This window comes from Heterodontus francisci, chromosome 22 (genome assembly GCF_036365525.1).
Source record: "Heterodontus francisci isolate sHetFra1 chromosome 22, sHetFra1.hap1, whole genome shotgun sequence".
NCBI lineage: Eukaryota > Metazoa > Chordata > Chondrichthyes > Heterodontiformes > Heterodontidae > Heterodontus > Heterodontus francisci.
Window position 1 is genome coordinate 39,234,111 of NC_090392.1, and position 22,294 is coordinate 39,256,404.

The following is a 22,294-nucleotide window of genomic DNA, read 5'->3' on the forward strand; positions in this document are numbered from 1 at the left end:
CCACATGGCAAAAGGCCAATCTGCCCCCATGCATTTTTAACCGACAGACTAAGCTTGGAATCTCCCACACCTGAGGGGCAGGTTCTGACACACAGTAAACTGCGACCTGGTAGGTGACTCAATCTGGGCTGGGTGGAGCATGACTTGATTGACAAGCCTCGTGCTATATCAGAACTGGCCGGAGCCAGTGCTCCGCCTTTCGCAACTGGAATGGATATGTGCAGTCAGGATGGTGAACGTCGCTGGTTTTAAGATCTATCGTGCTCGACAGGTATTTTAAATGAACGGCGGGACTGAGTGAGATTGTGTGTGCTTGTCTGAACCGTGTTGTGGGACTGTGTAAGTTTGTGTATGTCTCTGAACCGTGTGTGGGACCGTGTGAGTTTGTGTGTGGCTTTGCAGCGTGTTGTGGGACGCTGTGAGTTTAATGTGTCTCTGAACGGTGTTCTAGGACTGTGTGAGTTTGTATGCGGGTTTCTGAACCGTTTTGTCGGACTGTGTGAGTTTGTGTGCATGTTTCTGAACCGTGTTGTGGCATTGTGTGAGTTTATGTGTACTTTCTGCTTATTTATTTCTCTCTTACTTTGCTTTGACACATAGAAAAATGCATACACAACACAGATACACACAAATACATTGAGAAGTAACACACGCACACACACACACACATTTATTCAGAATGAGCACACTGATACACCCATAATACTCAAGTGCACAATATTTATATATTTAGAACCTGATATATATTATCAAAATAAAAGGAGATTTACAACTGACACACTCACAATGCATCGCCCTCATAACATCAAGACTCTCAGTTTCGATAGAACCATCACAGCCACAGCCACAGACACACACACACGCTTTATATTGCCATCTGGTCCAGTTTGAAGTTTTAAGAAAAGTCTGTACAACAAAAACTGAAAGAGTTTTCACAAGTTGCCCGTCCTGTTGAGTATTTGCAGCGATTTCCCACCCTCACAGCAGTGATTCTGAGTCACGATGTGTGGAATTGGATTTGAAAACTGAAGAAAATTCAGCGCTTGGTGCTCAGCTGTCACGAGCAATTCCACACCTGCTTTGATCAGCTGTCAGCAGTGGACTGGAACAATGTCAGCCAGGGACTTTTAGTGTACATCAATAAAAGTGAACTTATTTGATGCAGGTAAAATATCATTAAAATGGGCCACCGCATTCAACTTGTTTTCCCTAATCCCAGCGGTGGAACAGTCCCAGATTGTGCAGCCATTGAATGAATTTGCATTGCTTTTTTCGAAGCCCGACCGACCTTAATATATTTAGCATGGGTTCGACGTCTGTGCATGGTTTTTGCTCATTTCATTGAAAATTGCTTATCATGAATGCATGGAAACAGTCAGGTAATGGATCAGAGCAGCGTTGTTAAATAATCAGGAAAAGAAGACACCAATGCAAACACAGAGAGTAGAACAAGCACGTCCAAGGGCGCTTAGTGAAACGCTCAATAAGGGCCGACGTCACTGGGTGGGCTTGAACCACCAACCTTTCGGTTAACAACCGAACGCGCTAGCCTATTGCGCCACAGAGACGACCACAGCAAAAACACGCAAGACACTGCAAACCAGTGTTTCAATGAATTAGATTCTCAGGTCGTGTGAGCTGGAGAATCCTGCCAGTCATCAGCTTTTCCAGATCGACGCTGCGGGATGGTATCTGTTTATCTCTGCCATCTGGTGGTACAAATCAAAATTTCTCCCCAGCACTTTTTCCGTCAGTCGGAGAACCATTTCACAAGGGGACAATGTCAAAACGGTTGCGGCAATTCAACAATTGTACGAAGCACAAAACAGAGCTCATTTAACAATGTCACACTGTTCTGCTGCGGAAATCTTTCCCCTGACAGACAAACTCTCCAGGCCACAGTTCCACCCTATCCCACACCTTGCCCCTTCGCCTTTCCCTCTGCCTCTGCACTCGCTTTATACCTGTTCAATCTCTAACCTTTATCCAGTTGTGAAGAAAGGCTACCCATCAGAAAGTCGAACACTGCTTGTCTTTCCAGATGTGCTGCCTGAGTTGCTGCGCATTTCCTGCATTTTCTCTTTTCATTTCAGATTTCCAGCATCCACCATTCGTTTGCTTTTGCACTCACAATGTTGACGGTTCGTCTCCAGGTCGCTACCGTTAGACCCGGTTTCCCAGGCAAAGAGGCTTTTATTGCGGATACTGCCACATGGCAAAAAGCCAATCTGCCCCCATGCCCTTTTAACCGACAGACTAAGCTTGGAATCTCCCACACCTGAGGGGCAGGTTCTGACACACAGTAAACTGCGACCTGGTAGGTGACTCAATCTGGGCTGGGTGGAGCATGACTTGATTGACAAGCCTCGTGCTATATCAGAACTGGCCGGAGCCAGTGCTCCGCCTTTCGCAACTGGAATGGATATGTGCAGTCAGGATGGTGAACGTCACTGGTTTTAAGATCTATCGTGCTCGACAGGTATTTTAAATGAACGGCGGGACTGAGTGAGATTGTGTGTGCTTGTCTGAACCGTGTTGTGGGACTGTGTAAGTTTGTGTATGTCTCTGAACCGTGTGTGGGACCGTGTGAGTTTGTGTGTGGCTTTGCAGCGTGTTGTGGGACGCTGTGAGTTTAATGTGTCTCTGAACGGTGTTCTAGGACTGTGTGAGTTTGTATGCGGGTTTCTGAACCGTTTTGTCGGACTGTGTGAGTTTGTGTGCATGTTTCTGAACCGTGTTGTGGCATTGTGTGAGTTTATGTGTACTTTCTGCTTATTTATTTCTCTCTTACTTTGCTTTGACACATAGAAAAATGCATACACAACACAGATACACACAAATACATTGAGAAGTAACACACGCACACACACACACACATTTATTCAGAATGAGCACACTGATACACCCATAATACTCAAGTGCACAATATTTATATATTTAGAACCTGATATATATTATCAAAATAAAAGGAGATTTACAACTGACACACTCACAATGCATCGCCCTCATAACATCAAGACTCTCAGTTTCGATAGAACCATCACAGCCACAGCCACAGACACACACACACGCTTTATATTGCCATCTGGTCCAGTTTGAAGTTTTAAGAAAAGTCTGTACAACAAAAATTGAAAGAGTTTTCACAATTTGCCCGTCCTGTTGAGTATTTGCAGCGATTTCCCACCCTCACAGCAGTGATTCTGAGTCACGATGTGTGGAATTGGATTTGAAAACTGAAGAAAATTCAGCGCTTGGTGCTCAGCTGTCACGAGCAATTCCACACCTGCTTTGATCAGCTGTTAGCAGTGGACTGGAACAATGTCAGCCAGGGACATTTAGTGTACATCAATAAAAGTGAACTTATTTGATGCAGGTAAAATATCATTAAAATGGGCCACCGCATTCAACTTGTTTTCCCTAATCCCAGCGGTGGAACAGTCCCAGATTGTGCAGCCATTGAATGAATTTGCATTGCTTTTTTCGAAGCCCGACCGTCCTGAATATCTGGGTTCGACGTCTGTGCATGGGTTTTGCTCATTTCATTGAAAATTGCTTATCATGAATGCATGGAAACAGTCAGGTAATGGATCAGAGCAGCGTTGTTAAATAATCAGGAAAAGAAGACACCAATGCAAACACAGAGAGTAGAACAAGCACGTCCAGGTGCGCGAAGTAAAATGCTCAATAATGGCCGACGTCCCTGGGTGGGCTTGAACCACCAACCTTTCGGTTAACAGCCGAACGCGCTAGCCAATTGCGCCACAGAGACGACCACAGCAAAATCACACAAGACACTGCAAACCAGTGTTTCAATGAATTCGAGTCTCAGGTCGTGTGAGCTGGAGAATCCTGCCAGTCATCAGCTTTTCCAGATCGACGCTGCGGGATGGTATCTGTTTATCTCTGCCATCTGGTGGTACAAATCAAAGTTTCTCCCCAGCACTTTTTCCGTCAGTCGGAGAACCATTTCACAAGGGGACAATGTCAAAACGGTTGCGGCAATTCAACAATTGTACGAAGCACAAAACAGAGCTCATTTAACAATGTCACACTGTTCTGCTGCGGAAATCTTTCCCCTGACAGACAAACTCTCCAGGCCACAGTTCCACCCTATCCCAGACCTTGCCCCTTCGCCTTTCCCTCTGCCTCTGCACTCGCTTTATGCCTGTTCAATCTCTAACCTTTATCCAGTTGTGAAGAAAGGCTACCCACCAGAAAGTCTAACACTGTTTGTCTTTCCAGATGTGATGCCTGAGTTGCTGCGCATTTCCTGCATCTTCTCTTTTCATTTCAGATCTCCAGCATCCACCATTCGTTTGCTTTTGCACTCACAATGTTGACGGTTCGTCTCCAGGTCGCTACCGTTAGACCCGGTTTCCCAGGCAAAGAGGCTTTTATTGAGGATACTGCCACATGGCAAAAAGCCAATCTGCCCCCATGCCCTTTTAACCGACAGACTAAGCTTGGAATCTCCCACACCTGAGGGGCAGGTTCTGACACTCAGTAAACTGCGACCTGGTAGGTGACTCAATCTGGGCTGGGTGGAGCATGACTTGATTGACAAGCCTCGTGCAATATCAGAACTGGCCGGAGCCAGTGCTCCGCCTTTCGCAACTGGAATGGATATGTGCAGTCAGGATGGTGAACGTCTCTGGTTTTAAGATCTATCGTGCTCGACAGGTATTTTAAATGAACGGCGGGACTGAGTGAGATTGTGTGTGCGTGTCTGAACCGTGTTGTGGGACTGTGTAAGTTTGTGTATGTCTCTGAACCGTGCTGTGGGACCGTGTGAGTTTGTGTGTGGCTTTGCAGCGTGTTGTGGGACGCTGTGAGTTTAATGTGTCTCTGAACGGTGTTCTAGGACTGTGTGAGTTTGTCTGCGGGTTTCTGAACCGTTTTGTCGGACTGTGTGAGTTTGTGTGCATGTTTCTGAACCGTGTTGTGGCATTGTGTGAGTTTATGTGTACTTTCTGCTTATTTATTTCTCTCTTACTTTGCTTTGACACATAGAAAAATGTATACACAACACAGATACACGCAAATACATTGAGAAGTAACACACGCACACACACACACACATTTATTCAGAATGAGCACACTGATACACCCATAATACTCAAGTGCACAATATTTATATATTTAGAACCTGATATATATTATCAAAATAAAAGGAGATTTACAACTGACACACTCACAATGCATCGCCCTCATAACATCAAGACTCTCAGTTTCGATAGAACCATCACAGCCACAGCCACAGACACACACACACGCTTTATATTGCCATCTGGTCCAGTTTGAAGTTTTAAGAAAAGTCTGTACAACAAAAATTGAAAGAGTTTTCACAAGTTGCCCGTCCTGTTGAGTATTTGCAGCGATTTCCCACCCTCACAGCAGTGATTCTGAGTCACGATGTGTGGAATTGGATTTGAAAACTGAAGACAATTCAGTGCCTGGTGCTCAGCTGTCACGAGCAATTCCACACCTGCTTTGATCAGCTGTCAGCAGTGGACTGGAACAATGTCAGCCAGGGACTTTTAGTGTACATCAATAAAAGTGAACTTATTTGATGCAGGTAAAATATCATTACAATGGTCCACCGCATTCAACTTGTTTTCCCTAATCCCAGCGGTGGAACAGTCCTAGATTGTGCAGCCATTGAATGAATTTGCATTGCTTTTTTCGAAGCCCGACCGACCTTAATATATTTAGCATGGGTTCGACGTCTGTGCATGGTTTTTGCTCATTTCATTGAAAATTGCTTATCATGAATGCATGGAAACAGTCAGGTAATGGATCAGAGCAGCGTTGTTAAATAATCAGGAAAAGAAGACACCAATGCAAACACAGAGAGTAGAACAAGCACGTCCAGGGGCGCTTAGTGAAACGCTCAATAAGGGCCGACGTCACTGGGTGGGCTTGAACCACCAACCTTTCGGTTAACAGCCGAACGCGCTAGCCTATTGCGCCACAGAGACGACCACAGCAAAATCACGCAAGACACTGCAAACCAGTGTTTCAATGAATTCGAGTCTCAGGTCGTGTGAGCTGGAGAATCCTGCCAGTCATCAGCTTTTCCAGATCGACGCTGCGGGATGGTATCTGTTTATCTCTGCCATCTGGTGGTACAAATCAAAATTTCTCCCCAGCACTTTTTCCGTCAGTCGGAGAACCATTTCACAAGGGGACAATGTCAAAACGGTTGCGGCAATTCAACAATTGTACGAAGCACAAAACAGAGCTCATTTAACAATGTCACACTGTTCTGCTGCGGAAATCTTTCCCCTGACAGACAAACTCTCCAGGCCACAGTTCCACCCTATCCCACACCTTGCCCCTTCGCCTTTCCCTCTGCCTCTGCACTCGCTTTATACCTGTTCAATCTCTAACCTTTATCCAGTTGTGAAGAAAGGCTACCCACCAGAAATGCGAACACTGTTTGTCTTTCCAGATGTGCTGCCTGAGTTGCTGCGCATTTCCTGCATTTTCTCTTTTCATTTCAGATTTCCAGCATCCACCATTCGTTTGCTTTTGCACTCACAATGTTGACGGTTCGTCTCCAGGTAGCTACCGTTAGACCCGGTTTCCCAGGCAAAGAGGCTTTTTTTGAGGATACTGCCACATGGCAAAAGGCCAATCTGCCCCCATGCCCTTTTAACCGACAGACTAAGCTTGGAATCTCCCACACCTGAGGGGCAGGTTCTGACACACAGTAAACTGCGACCTGGTAGGTGACTCAATCTGGGCTGGGTGGAGCATGACTTGATTGACAAGCCTCGTGCTATATCAGAACTGGCCGGAGCCAGTGCTCCCCCTTTCGCTACTGGAATGGATATGTGCAGTCAGGATGGTGAACGTCTCTGGTTTTAAGATCTATCGTTCTCGACAGGTATTTTAAATGAACGGCGGGACTGAGTGAGATTGTGTGTGCGTGTCTGAACCGTGTTGTGGGACTGTGTAAGTTTGTGTATGTCTCTGAACCGTGCTGTGGGACCGTGTGAGTTTGTGTGTGGCTTTGCAGCGTGTTGTGGGACGCTGTGAGTTTAATGTGTCTCTGAACGGTGTTCTAGGACTGTGTGAGTTTGTCTGCGGGTTTCTGAACCGTTTTGTCGGACTGTGTGAGTTTGTGTGCATGTTTCTGAACCGTGTTGTGGAATTGTGTGAGTTTATATGTACTTTCTGCTTATTTATTGCTCTCTTACTTTGCTTTGACACATAGAAAAATGTGTACACAACACAGATACACACAAATACATTGAGAAGTAACACACGCACACACACACACATTTATTCAGAATGAGCACACTGATACACCCATAATACTCAAGTGCACAATATTTATATATTTAGAACCTGATATATATTATCAAAATAAAAGGAGATTTACAACTGACACACTCACAATGCATCGCCCTCATAACATCAAGACTCTCAGTTTCGATAGAACCATCACAGCCACAGCCACAGACACACACACACGCTTTATATTGCCATATGGTCCAGTTTGAAGTATTAAGAAAAGTCTGTACAACAAAAATTGAAAGAGTTTTCACAAGTTTCCCGTCCTGTTGAGTATTTGCAGCGATTTCCCACTCTCACAGCAGTGATTCTGAGTCACGATGTGTGGAATTGGATTTGAAAACTGAAGAAAGTTCAGCGCTTGGTGCTCAGCTGTCACGAGCAATTCCACACCTGCTTTGATCAGCTGTCAGCAGTGGACTGGAACAATGTCAGCCAGGGACTTTTAGTGTACATCAATAAAAGTGAACTTATTTGATGCAGGTAAAATATCATTAAAATGGTCCACCGCATTCAACTTGTTTTCCCTAATCCCAGCGGTGGAACAGTCCCAGATTGTGCAGCCATTGAATGAATTTGCATTGCTTTTTTCGAAGCCCGACCGACCTTAATATATGGGTTCGACGTCTGTGCATGGTTTTTGCTCATTTCATTGAAAATTGCTTATCATGAATGCATGGAAACAGTCAGGTAATGGATCAGAGCAGCGTTGTTAAATAATCAGGAAAAGAAGACACCAATGCAAACACAGAGAGCAGAACAAGCACGTCCAAGGGCGCTAAGTGAAACGCCCAATAAGGGCCAACGTCCCTGGGTGGGCTTGAACCACCAACTTTTCGGTTAACAGCCGAACGCGCTAGCCAATTGCACCACAGAGACTACCACAGCACACTCACGCAAGACACTGCAAACCAGTGTTTCAATGAATTCGAGTCTCAGGTCGTGTGAGCTGGAGAATCCTGCCAGTCATCAGCTTTTCCAGATCGACGCTGCGGGATGGTATCTGTTTATCTCTGCCATCTGGTGGTACAAATCAAAATTTCCCCCCAGCACTTTTTCCGTCAGTCGGAGAACCATTTCACAAGGGGACAATGTCAAAACGGTTGCGGCAATTCAACAATTGTACGAAGCACAAAACAGAGCTCATTTAACAATGTCACACTGTTCTGCTGCGGAAATCTTTCCCCTGACAGACAAACGCTCCAGGCCACAGTTCCACCCTATCCCACACATTGCCCCTTCGCCTTTCCCTCTGCCTCTGCACTCGCTTTATGCCTGTTCAATCTCTAACCTTTATCCAGTTGTGAAGAAAGGCTACCCACCAGAAAGTCTCACACTGTTTTTCTTTCCCGATGTGCTGCCTGAGTTGCTGCACATTTCCTGCATCTTCTCTTTTCATTTCAGATTTCCAGCATCCACCATTCGTTTGCTTTTGCACTCACAATGTTGACGGTTCGTCTCCAGGTCGCTACCGTTAGACCCGGTTTCCCAGGCAAAGAGGCTTTTATTGAGGATACTGCCACATGGCAAAAGGCCAATCTGCCCCCATGCCCTTTGAACCGACAGACTAAGCTTGGAATCTCCCACACCTGAGGGGCAGGTTCTGACACACAGTAAACTGCGACCTGGTAGGTGACTCAATCTGGGCTGGGTGGAGCATGACTTGATTGACAAGCCTCGTGCTATATCAGAACTGGCCGGAGCCAGTGCTCCTCCTTTCGCGACTGGAATGGATATGTGCAGTCAGGATGGTGAACGTCTCTGGTTTTAAGATCTATCGTGCTCGACAGGTATTTTAAATGAACGGCGGGACTGAGTGAGATTGTGTGTGCGTGTCTGAACCGTGTTGTGGGACTGTGTAAGTTTGTGTATGTCTCTGAACCGTGCTGTGGGACCGTGTGAGTTTGTGTGTGGCTTTGCAGCGTGTTGTGGGACGGTGTGAGTTTAATGTGTCTCTGAACGGTGTTCTAGGACTGTGTGAGTTTGTCTGCGGGTCTCTGAACCGTTTTGTCGGACTGTGTGAGTTTGTGTGCTTGTTTCTGAACCGTGTTGTGGCATTGTGTGAGTTTATGTGTACTTTCTGCTTATTTATTGCTCTCTTACTTTGCTTTGACACATAGAAAAATGTATACACAACACAGATACACACAAATACATTGAGAAGTAACACACGCACACACACACACACATTTATTCAGAATGAGCACACTGATACAGCCATAATACTCAAGTGCACAATATTTATATATTTAGAACCTGATATATATTATCAAAATAAAAGGAGATTTACAACTGACACACTCACAATGCATCGCCCTCATAACATCAAGACTCTCAGTTTCGATAGAACCATCACAGCCACAGCCACAGACACACACACACGCTTTATATTGCCATATGGTCCAGTTTGAAGTTTTAAGAAAAGTCTGTACAACAAAAATTGAAAGAGTTTTCACAAGTTGCCCGTCCTGTTGAGTATTTGCAGCGAGTTCCCACTCTCACAGCAGTGATTCTGAGTCACGATGTGTGGAATTGGATTTGAAAACTGAAGAAAATTCAGCGCTTGGTGCTCAGCTGTCACGAGCAATTCCACACCTGCTTTGATCAGCTGTCAGCAGTGGACTTGAACAATGTCAGCCAGGGACTTTTAGTGTACATCAATAAAAGTGAACTTATTTGATGCAGGTAAAATATCATTAAAATGGTCCACCGCATTCAACTTGTTTTCCCTAATCCCAGCGGTGGAACAGTCCCAGATTGTGCAGCCATTGAATGAATTTGCATTGCTTTTTTCGAAGCCCGACCGTCCTTAATATATGGGTTCGACGTCTGTGCATGGTTTTTGCTCATTTCATTGAAAATTGCTTATCATGAATGCATGGAAACAGTCAGGTAATGGATCAGAGCAGCGTTGTTAAATAATCAGGAAAAGAAGACACCAATGCAAACACAGAGAGTAGAACAAGCATGTCCAGGGGCGCTAAGGAAAACGCTCAATAATGGCCGACGTCTCTGGGTGGGCTTGAACCACCAACCTTTCGGTTAACAGCCGAACGCGCTAGCCAATTGCGCCACAGACACGACAACAGCAAAATCGCCCAAGACACTGCAAACCAGTGTTTCAATGAATTCGCGTCTCAGGTCGTGTGAGCTGGAGAGTCCTGCCAGTCATCAGCTTTTCCAGATCGACGCTGCGGGATGGTATCTGTTTATCTCTGCCATCTGGTGGTACAAATCAAAATTTCTCCCCAGCACTTTTTCCGTCAGTCGGAGAACCATTTCACAAGGGGACAATGTCAAAACGGTTGCGGCAATTCAACAATTGTACGAAGCACAAAACAGAGCTCATTTAACAATGTCACACTGTTCTGCTGCGGAAATCTTTCCCCTGACAGACAAACTCTCCAGGCCACAGTTCCACCCTATCCCACACCTTGCCCCTTCGCCTTTCCCTCTGCCTCTGCACTCGCTTTATACCTGTTCAATCTCTAACCTTTATCCAGTTGTGAAGAAAGGCTACCCACCAGAAAGTCTAACACTGTTTGTCTTTCCAGATGTGCTGCCTGAGTTGCTGCGCATTTCCTGCATTTTCTCTTTTCATTTCAGATTTCCAGCATCCACCATTCGTTTGCCTTTGCACTCACAATGTTGACGGTTCGTCTCCAGGTAGCTACCGTTCGACCCGGTTTCCCAGGCAAAGAGGCTTTTATTGATGATACTGCCACATGGCAAAAGGCCAATCTGCCCCCATGCCCTTTTAACCGACAGACTAAGCTTGGAATCTCCCACACCTGAGGGGCAGGTTCTGACACACAGTAAACTGCGACCTGGTAGGTGACTCAATCTGGGCTGGGTGGAGCATGACTTGATTGACAAGCCTCGTGCTATATCAGAACTGGCCGGAGCCAGTGATCCTCCTTTCGCTACTGGAATGGATATGTGCAGTCAGGATGGTGAACGTCTCTGGTTTTAAGATCTATCGTGCTCGACAGGTATTTTAAATGAACGGCGGGACTGAGTGAGATTGTGTGTGCGTGTCTGAACCGTGTTGCGGGACTGTGTAAGTTTGTGTATGTCTCTGAACCGTGCTGTGGGACCGTGTGAGTTTGTGTGTGGCTTTGCAGCGTGTTGTGGGACGGTGTGAGTTTAATGTGTCTCTGAACGGTGTTCTAGGACTGTCTGAGTTTGTCTGCGGGTTTCTGAACCGTTTTGTCGGACTGTGTGAGTTTGTGTGCTTGTTTCTGAACCGTGTTGTGGCATTGTGTGAGTTTATGTGTACTTTCTGCTTATTTATTGCTCTCTTACTTTGCTTTGACACATAGAAAAATGTATACACAACACAGATACACACAAATACATTGAGAAGTAACACACGCACACACACACACACATTTATTCAGAATGAGCACACTGATACACCCATAATACTCAAGTGCACAATATTTATGTATTTAGAACCTGATATATATTATCAAAATAAAAGGAGATTTACAACTGACACACTCACAATGCATCGCCCTCATAACATCAAGACTCTCAGTTTCGATAGAACCATCACAGCCACAGCCACAGACACACACACACGCTTTATATTGCCATATGGTCCAGTTTGAAGTTTTAAGAAAAGTCTGCACAACAAAAATTGAAAGAGTTTTCACAAGTTGCCCGTCCTGTTGAGTATTTGCAGCGATTTCCCACTCTCACAGCAGTGATTCTGAGTCACGATGTGTGGAATTGGATTTGAAAACTGAAGAAAATTCAGCGCTTGGTGCTCAGCTGTCACGAGCAATTCCACACCTGCTTTGATCAGCTGTCAGCAGTGGACTGGAACAATGTCAGCCAGGGACTTTTAGTGTACATCAATAAAAGTGAACTTATTTGATGCAGGTAAAATATCATTAAAATGGTCCACCGCATTCAACTTGTTTTCCCTAATCCCAGCGGTGGAACAGTCCCAGATTGTGCAGCCATTGAATGAATTTGCATTGCTTTTTTCGAAGCCCGACCGTCCTTCATATATGGGTTCGACGTCTGTGCATGGTTTTTGCTCATTTCATTGAAAATTGCTTATCATGAATGCATGGAAACAGTCAGGTAATGGATCAGAGCAGCGTTGTTAAATAATCAGGAAAAGAAGACACCAATGCAAACACAGAGAGTAGAACAAGCACGTCCAGGGGCGCTAAGGAAAACGCGCAATAAGGGCCGACGTCTCTGGGTGGGCTTGAACCACCAACCTTTCGATTAACAACCAAATGCGCTAGCCAATTGCGCCACAGAGACAACCACAGCAAAATCGGCCAAGACACTGCAAACCAGTGTTTCAATGAATTCGCGTCTCAGGTCGTGTGAGCTGGAGAATCCTGCCAGTCATCAGCTTTTCCAGATCGACGCTGCGGGATGGTATCTGTTTATCTCTGCCATCTGGTGGTACAAATCAAAATTTCTCCCCAGCACTTTTTCCGTCAGTCGGAGAACCATTTCACAAGGGGACAATGTCAAAACGGTTGCGGCAATTCAACAATTGTACGAAGCACAAAACAGAGCTCATTTAACAATGTCACACTGTTCTGCTGCGGAAATCTTTCCCCTGACAGACAAACTCTCCAGGCCACAGTCCCACCCTATCCCACACCTTGCCCCTTCGCCTTTCCCTCTGCCTCTGCACTCGCTTTATACCTGTTCAATCTCTAACCTTTATCCAGTTGTGAAGAAAGGCTACCCACCAGAAAGTCTAACACTGTTTGTCTTTCCAGATGTGCTGCCTGAGTTGCTGCGCATTTCCTGCATTTTCTCTTTTCATTTCAGATTTCCAGCATCCACCATTCGTTTGCTTTTGCACTCACAATGTTGACGGTTCGTCTCCAGGTAGCTACCGTTAGACCCGGTTTCCCAGGCAAAGAGGCTTTTATTGATGATACTGCCACATGGCAAAAGGCCAATCTGCCCCCATGCCCTTTTAACCGACAGACTAAGCTTGGAATCTCCCACACCTGAGGGGCAGGTTCTGACGCACAGTAAACTGCGACCTGGTAGGTGACTCAATCTGGGCTGGGTGGAGCATGACTTGATTGACAAGCCTCGTGCTATATCAGAACTGGCCGGAGCCAGTGCTCCTCCTTTCGCTACTGGAATGGATATGTGCAGTCAGGATGGTGAACGTCTCTGGTTTTAAGATCTATCGTGCTCGACAGGTATTTTAAATGAACGGCGGGACTGAGTGAGATTGTGTGTGCGTGTCTGAACCGTGTTGTGGGACTGTGTAAGTTTGTGTATGTCTCTGAACCGTGCTGTGGGACCGTGTGAGTTTGTGTGTGGCTTTGCAGCGTGTTGTGGGACGGTGTGAGTTTAATGTGTCTCTGAACGGTGTTCTAGGACTGTGTGAGTTTGTCTGCGGGTTTCTGAACCGTTTTGTCGGACTGTGTGAGTTTGTGTGCTTGTTTCTGAACCGTGTTGTGGCATTGTGTGAGTTTATGTGTACTTTCTGCTTATTTATTGCTCTCTTACTTTGCTTTGACACATAGAAAAATGTATACACAACACAGATACACACAAATACATTGAGAAGTAACACACGCACACACACACACACATTTATTCAGAATGAGCACAAAGATACACCCATCATACTCAAGTGCACAATATTTATATATTTAGAACCTGATATATATTATCAAAATAAAAGGAGATTTACAACTGACACACTCACAATGCATCGCCCTCAAAACATCAAGACTCTCAGTTTCGATAGAACCATCACAGCCACAGCCACAGACACACACACACGCTTTATATTGCCATATGGTCCAGTTTGAAGTTTTAAGAAAAGTCTGCACAACAAAAATTGAAAGAGTTTTCACAAGTTGCCCGTCCTGTTGAGTATTTGCAGCGATTTCCCACTCTCACAGCAGTGATTCTGAGTCACGATGTGTGGAATTGGATTTGAAAACTGAAGAAAATTCAGCGCTTGGTGCTCAGCTGTCACGAGCAATTCCACACCTGCTTTGATCAGCTGTCAGCAGTGGACTGGAACAATGTCAGCCAGGGACTTTTAGTGTACATCAATAAAAGTGAACTTATTTGATGCAGGTAAAATATCATTAAAATGGTCCACCGCATTCAACTTGTTTTCCCTAATCCCAGCGGTGGAACAGTCCCAGATTGTGCAGCCATTGAATGAATTTGCATTGCTTTTTTCGAAGCCCGACCGTCCTTAATATATGGGTTCGACGTCTGTGCATGGTTTTTGCTCATTTCATTGAAAATTGCTTATCATGAATGCATGGAAACAGTCAGGTAATGGATCAGAGAAGCGTTGTTAAATAATCAGGGAAAGAAGACACCAATGCAAACACAGAGAGTAGAACAAGCACGTCCAGGGGCGCTAAGTAAATTGCTCAATAACGGCCGACGTCCCTGGGTGGGCTTGAACCACCAACCTTTCGGTTAACAGCCGAACGCGCTAGCCAATTGCACCACAGAGACGACCACAGCGAAATCATTCAAGACACTGCAAACCAGTGTTTCAATGAATTCGAGTCTCAGGTCGTGTGAGCTGGAGAATCCTGCCAGTCATCAGCTTTTCCAGATCGACGCTGCGGGATGGTATCTGTTTATCTCTGCCATCTGGTGGTACAAATCAAAATTTCTCCCCAGCACTTTTTCCGTCAGTCGGAGAACCATTTCACAAGGGGACAATGTCAAAACGGTTGCGGCAATTCAACAATTGTACGAAGCACAAAACAGAGCTCATTTAACAATGTCACACTGTTCTGCTGCGGAAATCTTTCCCCTGACAGACAAACTCTCCAGGTCACAGTTCCACCCTATCCCAGACCTTGCCCCTTCGCCTTTCCCTCTGCCTCTGCACTCGCTTTATACCTGTTCAATCTCTAACCTTTATCCAGTTGTGAAGAAAGGCTACCCACCAGAAAGTCTAACACTGTTTGTCTTTCCAGATGTGTTGCCTGAGTTGCTGCGCATTTCCTGCATTTTCTCTTTTCATTTCAGATTTCCAGCATCCACCATTCGTTTGCTTTTGCACTCACAATGTTGACGGTTCGTCTCCAGGAAGCTAACGTTGGACCCGGTTTCCCAGGCAAAGAGGCTTTTATTGAGGATAATGCCACGTGGCAAAAGGCCAATCTGCCCCCATGCCGTTTTAACCGACAGACTAAGCTTGGAATCTCCCACACCTGAGGGGCAGGTTCTGACACACAGTAAACTGCGACCTGGTAGGTGACTCAATCTGGGCTGGGTGGAGCATGACTTGATTGACAAGCCTCGTGCTATATCAGAACTGGCCGGAGCCAGTGCTCCCCCTTTCGCTACTGGAATGGATATGTGCAGTCAGGATGGTGAACGTCTCTGGTTTTAAGATCTATCGTGCTCGACAGGTATTTTAAATGAACGGCGGGACTGAGTGAGATTGTGTGTGCGTGTCTGAACCGTGTTGTGGGACTGTGACAGTTTGTGTATGTCTCTGAACCGTGCTGTGGGACCGTGTGAGTTTGTGTGTGGCTTTGCAGCGTGTTGTGGGACGGTGTGAGTTTAATGTGTCTCTGAACGGTGTTCGAGGACTGTGTGAGTTTGTCTGCGGGTTTCTGAACCGTTTTGTCGGACTGTGTGAGTTTGTGTGCATGTTTCTGAACCGTGTTGTGGCATTGTGTGAGTTTATGTGTACTTTCTGCTTATTTATTGCTCTCTTACTTTGCTTTGACACATAGAAAAATGTATACACAACACAGATACACACAAATACATTGAGAAGTAACACACGCACACACACACACACATTTATTCAGAATGAGCACACTGATACACCCATAATACTCAAGTGCACAATATTTATATATTTAGAACCTGATATATATTATCAAAATAAAAGGAGATTTACAACTGACACACTCACAATGCATCGCCCTCATAACATCAAGACTCTCAGTTTCGATAGAACCATCACAGCCACAGCCACAGACACACACACGCTTTATATTGCCATATGGTCCAGTTTGAAGTTTTAAGAAAAGTCTGTACAACAAAAATTGAAAGAGTTTTCACAAATTGCCCGTCCTGTTGAGCATTTGCAGCGATTTCCCACTCTCACAGCAGTGATTCTGAGTCACGATGTGTGGAATTGGATTTGAAAACTGAAGAAAATTCAGCGCTTGGTGCTCAGCTGTCACGAGCAATTCCACACCTGCTTTGATCAGCTGTCAGCAGTGGACTGGAACAATGTCAGCCAGGCACATTTGGTGTACATCAATAAAAGTGAACTTATTTGATGCAGGTAAAATATCATTAAAATTGTCCACCGCATTCAACTTTTTTTCCCTAATCCCAGCGGTGGAACAGTCCCAGATTGTGCAGCCATTGAATGAATTTGCATTGCTTTTTTCGAAGCCCGACCAACCTTAATATATTTAGCATGGGTTCGCCGTCTGTGCATGGTTTCGACGTCTGTGCATGGTTTTTGCTCATTTCATTGAAAATTGCTTATCATGAATGCATGGAAAGAGTCAGGTAGTGGATCAGAGCAACGTTGTTAAATAATCAGGAAAAGAAGACACCAATGCAAACACAGTGAGTAGAACATGCACGTCCAAGGGCACGAATTGAAACGCTCAGTAAGGGCCGACGTCCCTGGGTGGGCTTGAACCACCAACCTTTCGGTTAACAGCCGAACGCGCTAGCCAATTGCGCCACAGAGACAACCACAGGAAAATCGCGCAAGACACTGCAAACCAGTGTTTCAATGAATTCGAGTCTCAGGTCGTGTGAGCTGGAGAATCCTGCCAGTCATCAGCTTTTCCAGATCGACGCTGCGGGATGGTATCTGTTTATCTCTGCCATCTGGTGGTACAAATCAAAATTTCTCCCCAGCACTTTTTCCGTCAGTCGGAGAACCATTTCACAAGGGGACAATGTCAAAACGGTTGCGGCAATTCAACAATTGTACGAAGCACAAAACAGAGCTCATTTAACAATGTCACACTGTTCTGCTGCGGAAATCTTTCCCCTGACAGACAAACTCTCCAGGCCACAGTCCCACCCTATCCCAGACCCTGCCCCTTCGCCTTGCCCTCTGCCTCTGCACTCGCTTTATGCCTGTTCAATCTCTAACCTTTATCCAGTTGTGAAGAAAGGCTACCCACCAGAAAGTCTAACACTGTTTGTCTTTCCAGATGTGCTGCCTGAGTTGCTGCGCATTTCCTGCATTTTCTCTTTTCATTTCAGATTTCCAGCATCCACCATTCGTTTGCTTTTGCACTCACAATGTTGACAGTTCGTCTCCAGGTAGCTACCGTTAGACCCGGTTTCCCAGGCAAAGAGGCTTTTATTGAGGATACTGCCACATGGAGAAGGCCAATCGGCCCCCATGCCCTTTTAACCGACAGACTAAGCTTGGAATCTCCCACACCTGAGGGGCAGGTTCTGACACACAGTAAACTGCGACCTGGTAGGTGACTCAATCTGGGCTGGGTGGAGCATGACTTGATTGACAAGCCTCGTGCCGTATCAGAACTGGCCGGAGCCAGTGCTCCCCATTTCGCTACTGGAATGGATATGTGCAGTCCGGATGGTGAACGTCTCTGGTTTTAAGATCTATCGTGCTCGACAGGTATTTTAAATGAACGGCGGGACTGAGTGAGATTGTGTGTGCGTGTCTGAACCGTGTTGTGGGACTGTGTAAGTTTGTGTATGTCTCCGAACCGTGCTGTGGGACCGTGTGAGTTTGTGTGTGGCTTTGCAGCGTGTTGTGGGACGCTGTGAGTTTAATGTGTCTCTGAACGGTGTTCTAGGACTGTGTGAGTTTGTCTGCGGGTTTCTGAACCGTTTTGTCGGACTGTGTGAGTTTGTGTGCGTGTTTCTGAACCGTGTTGTGGCATTGTGTGAGTTTATGTGTACTTTCTGCTTATTTATTGCTCTCTTACTTTGCTTTAACACATAGAAAAATGTATACACAACACAGATACACACAAATACATTGAGAAGTAACACACGCACACACACACACACATTTATTCAGAATGAGCACACTGATACACCCATAATACTCAAGTGCACAATATTTATATATTTAGAACCTGATATATATTATCAAAATAAAAGGAGATTTCCAACTGAAACACTCACAATGCATCGCCCTCATCACATCAAGACTCACAGTTTCCATAGAACCATGACAGCCACAGCCACAGACGCACACACACGCTTTATATTGCCATATGGTCCAGTTTGAAGTTTTAAGAAAAGTCTGTACAACAAAAATTGAAAGAGTTTTCACAAGTTGCCCGTCCTGTTGAGTATTTGCAGCGATTTCCCACTCTCAGAGCAGTGATTCTGAGTCACGATGTGTGGAATTGGATTTGAAAACTGAAGGAAATTCAGCGCTTGGTGCTCAGCTGTCACGAGCAATTCCACACCTGCTTTGATCAGCTGTTAGCAGTGGACTGGAACAATGTCAGCCAGGGACTTTTAGTGTACAGCAATAAAAGTGAACTTATTTGATGCAGGTAAAATATCATTAAAATGGTCCACCGCATTCAACTTGTTTTCCCTAATCCCAGCGGTGGAACAGTCCCAGATTGTGCAGCCATTGAATGAATTTGCATTGCTTTTTTCGAAGCCCGACCGACCTTAATATATTTAGCATGGGTTCGACGTCTGTGCATGGGTTTGCTCATTTCATTGAAAATTGCTTATCATGAATGCATGGAAACAGTCAGGTAATGGATCAGAGCAGCGTTGTTAAATAATCAGGAAAAGAAGACACCAATGCAAACACAGAGAGTAGAACAAGCACGTCCAGGGGCGCTAAATGAAACGCTCAATAAGGGCCGAAGTCCCTGGGTGGGCTTAAACCACCAACCTTTCGGTTAACAGCCGAACACGTTAGCCAATTGCGCCACAGAGACGACCACAGCGAAATCACGCAAGACACTACAAACCAGTGTTTCAATGAATTCGAGTCTCAGGTCGTGTGAGCTGGAGAATCCTGCCAGTCATCAGCTTTTCCAGATCGACGCTGCGGGATGGTATCTGTTTATCTCTGCCATCTGGTGGTACAAATCAAAATTTCTCCCCAGCACTTTTTCCGTCAGTCGGAGAACCATTTCACAAGGGGACAATGTCAAAACGGTTGCGGCAATTCAACAATTGTACGAAGCACAAAACAGAGCTCATTTAACAATGTCACACTGTTCTGCTGCGGAAATCTTTCCCCTGACAGACAAACTCTCCAGGCCACAGTTCCACCCTATCCCACACCTTGCCCCTTCGCCTTTCCCTCTGCCTCTGCACTCGCTTTATACCTGTTCAATCTCTAACCTTTATCCAGTTGTGAAGAAAGGCTACCCACCAGAAAGTCTAACACTGTTTGTCTTTCCAGATGTGCTGCCTGAGTTGCTGCGCATTTCCTGCATTTTCTCTTTTCATTTCAGATTTCCAGCATCCACCGTTCGTTTGCTTTTGCACTCACAATGTTGACGGTTCGTCTCCAGGTAGCTACCGTTAGACCCGGTTTCCCAGGCAAAGAGGCTTTTATTGAGGATACTGCCACATGGCAAAAGGCCAATCTGCACCCATGCCCTTTTAACCGACAGACTAAGCTTGGAATCTTCCACACCTGAGGGGCAGGTTCTGACACACAGTAAACTGCGACCTGGTAGGTGATTCAATCTGGGCTGGGTGGAGCATGACTTGATTGACAAGCCTCGTGCTATATCAGAACTGGCCGGAGCCAGTGCTCCCCCTTTCGCTACTGGAATGGATATGTGCAGTCAGGATGGTGAACGTCTCTGGTTTTAAGATCTATCGTGCTCGACAGGTATTTTAAATGAACGGCGGGACTGAGTGAGATTGTGTGTCCGTGTCTGAACCGTGTTGTGGGACTGTGTAAGTTTGTGTATGTCTCTGAACCGTGTTGTGGGACCGTGTGAGTTTGTGTGTGGCTTTGCAGCGTGTTGTGGGACGCTGCGAGTTTAATGTGTCTCTGAACGGTGTTCTGGGACTGTGTGAGTTTATCTGCGGGTTTCTGAACCGTTTTGTCGGACTGTGTGAGTTTGTGTGCGTGTTTCTGAACCGTGTTGTGGCATTGTGTGAGTTTATGTGTACTTTCTGCTTATTTATTGCTCTCTTACTTTGCTTTGACACATAGAAAAATGTATACACAACACAGATACACACAAATACAGTGAGAAGTAACACACGCACACACACACACACATTTATTCAGAATGAGCACACTGATACACCCATAATACTCAAGTGCACAATATTTATATATTTAGAACCTGATATATATTATGAAAATAAAAGGAGATTTCCAACTGAAACACTCACAATGCATCGCCCTCATCACATCAAGACTCACAGTTTCGATAGAACCATGACAGCCACAGCCACAGACACACACACACACTTTATATTGCCATATGGTCCAGTTTGAAGTTTTAAGAAAAGTCTGTACAACAAAAATTGAAAGAGTTTTCACAAGTTGCCCGTCCTGTTGAGTATTTGCAGCGATTTCCCACTCTCAGAGCAGTGATTCTGAGTCACGATGTGTGGAATTGGATTTGAAAACTGAAGAAAATTAAGCGCTTGGTGCTCAGCTGTCACGAGCAATTCCACACCTGCTTTGATCAGCTGTTAGCAGTGGACTGGAACAATGTCATCCAGGGACTTTTAGTGTACATCAATAAAAGTGAACTTATTTGATGCAGGTAAAATATCATTAAAATGGTCCACCGCATTCAACTTGTTTTCCCTAATCCCAGCGGTGGAACAGTCCCAGATTGTGCAGCCATTGAATGAATTTGCATTGCTTTTTTCGAAGCCCGACCGACCTTAATATATTTAGCATGGGTTCGACGTCTGTGCATGGTTTTTGCTCATTTCATTGAAAATTGCTTGTCATGAATGCATGGAAACAGTCAGGTAATGGATCAGAGCAGCGTTGTTAAATAATCAGGAAAAGAAGACACCAATGCAAACACTGAGAGTAGAACAAGAACGTCCAAGGGCGCTGAGTGAAACGCTCAATAAGGGCCGACGTCCCTGGGTGGGCTTGAACCACCAACCTTTCGGTTAATAGCCAAACACGCTAGCCAATTGCGCCACAGAGACAGCCACAGATTTGACAACAGCAAAATCACGCAAGACACTGCAAATCAGTGTTTCAATGAATTCGAGTCTCAGGTCGTGTGAGCTGGAGAATCCTGCCAGTCATCAGCTTTTCCAGATCGACGCTGCGGGATGGTATCTGTTTATCTCTGCCATCTGGTGGTACAAATCAAAATTTCTCCCCAGCACTTTTTCCGTCAGTCGGAGAACCATTTCACAAGGGGACAATGTCAAAACGGTTGCGGCAATTCAACAATTGTACGAAGCACAAAACAGAGCTCATTTAACAATGTCACACTGTTCTGCTGCGGAAATCTTTCCCCTGACAGACAAACTCTCCAGGCCACAGTTCCACACTATCCCACACCTTGCCCCTTCGCCTTTCCCTCTGCCTCTGCACTCGCTTTATACCTGTTCAATCTCTAACCTTTATCCAGTTGTGAAGAAAGGCTACCCACCAGAAAGTCTAACACTGTTTGTCTTTCCAGATGTGCTGCCTGAGTTGCTGCGCATTTCCTGCATTTTCTCTTTTCATTTCAGATTTCCAGCATCCACCATTCGTTTGCTTTTGCACTCACAATGTTGACGGTTCGTCTCCAGGTAGCTACCGTTAGACCCGGTTTCCCAGGCAAAGAGGCTTTTATTGAGGATACTGCCACATGGCAAAAGGCCAATCTGCCCCCATGCCCTTTTAACCGACAGACTAAGCTTGGAATCTCCTACACCTGAGGGGCAGGTTCTGACACACAGGAAACTGCGACCTGGTAGGTGACTCAATCTGGGCTGGGTGGAGCATGACTTGATTGACAAGCCTCGTGCGATATCAGAACTGGCCGGAGCCAGTGCTCCCCCTTTCGCTACTGGAATGGAT

General features: G+C 45.5%; 10 non-coding genes across 10 annotated transcripts; all 10 read right to left on the reverse strand.

Moving 5' to 3' along the window:
- Positions 1-1,494: 1,494 nt before the first annotated feature.
- On the reverse strand, positions 1,495-1,568 carry trnan-guu (transfer RNA asparagine (anticodon GUU)). Its single transcript has one exon. It is a non-coding gene; the product is annotated as a tRNA-Asn (tRNA).
- A 2,127-nt stretch (positions 1,569-3,695) lies between these two features.
- trnan-guu (transfer RNA asparagine (anticodon GUU)) lies at positions 3,696-3,769 on the reverse strand. Its single transcript has one exon. It is a non-coding gene; the product is annotated as a tRNA-Asn (tRNA).
- Positions 3,770-5,904: 2,135 nt separating this feature from the next.
- trnan-guu (transfer RNA asparagine (anticodon GUU)) lies at positions 5,905-5,978 on the reverse strand. The gene has a single exon. It is a non-coding gene; the product is annotated as a tRNA-Asn (tRNA).
- A 2,126-nt stretch (positions 5,979-8,104) lies between these two features.
- trnan-guu (transfer RNA asparagine (anticodon GUU)) lies at positions 8,105-8,178 on the reverse strand. Its single transcript has one exon. It is a non-coding gene; the product is annotated as a tRNA-Asn (tRNA).
- Positions 8,179-10,306: 2,128 nt separating this feature from the next.
- Positions 10,307-10,380, reverse strand: trnan-guu (transfer RNA asparagine (anticodon GUU)). Its single transcript has one exon. It is a non-coding gene; the product is annotated as a tRNA-Asn (tRNA).
- A 2,128-nt stretch (positions 10,381-12,508) lies between these two features.
- trnan-guu (transfer RNA asparagine (anticodon GUU)) lies at positions 12,509-12,582 on the reverse strand. The gene has a single exon. It is a non-coding gene; the product is annotated as a tRNA-Asn (tRNA).
- A 2,128-nt stretch (positions 12,583-14,710) lies between these two features.
- trnan-guu (transfer RNA asparagine (anticodon GUU)) lies at positions 14,711-14,784 on the reverse strand. Its single transcript has one exon. It is a non-coding gene; the product is annotated as a tRNA-Asn (tRNA).
- A 2,152-nt stretch (positions 14,785-16,936) lies between these two features.
- trnan-guu (transfer RNA asparagine (anticodon GUU)) lies at positions 16,937-17,010 on the reverse strand. Its single transcript has one exon. It is a non-coding gene; the product is annotated as a tRNA-Asn (tRNA).
- A 2,133-nt stretch (positions 17,011-19,143) lies between these two features.
- On the reverse strand, positions 19,144-19,217 carry trnan-guu (transfer RNA asparagine (anticodon GUU)). Its single transcript has one exon. It is a non-coding gene; the product is annotated as a tRNA-Asn (tRNA).
- Positions 19,218-21,352: 2,135 nt separating this feature from the next.
- trnan-auu (transfer RNA asparagine (anticodon AUU)) lies at positions 21,353-21,426 on the reverse strand. The gene has a single exon. It is a non-coding gene; the product is annotated as a tRNA-Asn (tRNA).
- Positions 21,427-22,294: the final 868 nt, after the last annotated feature.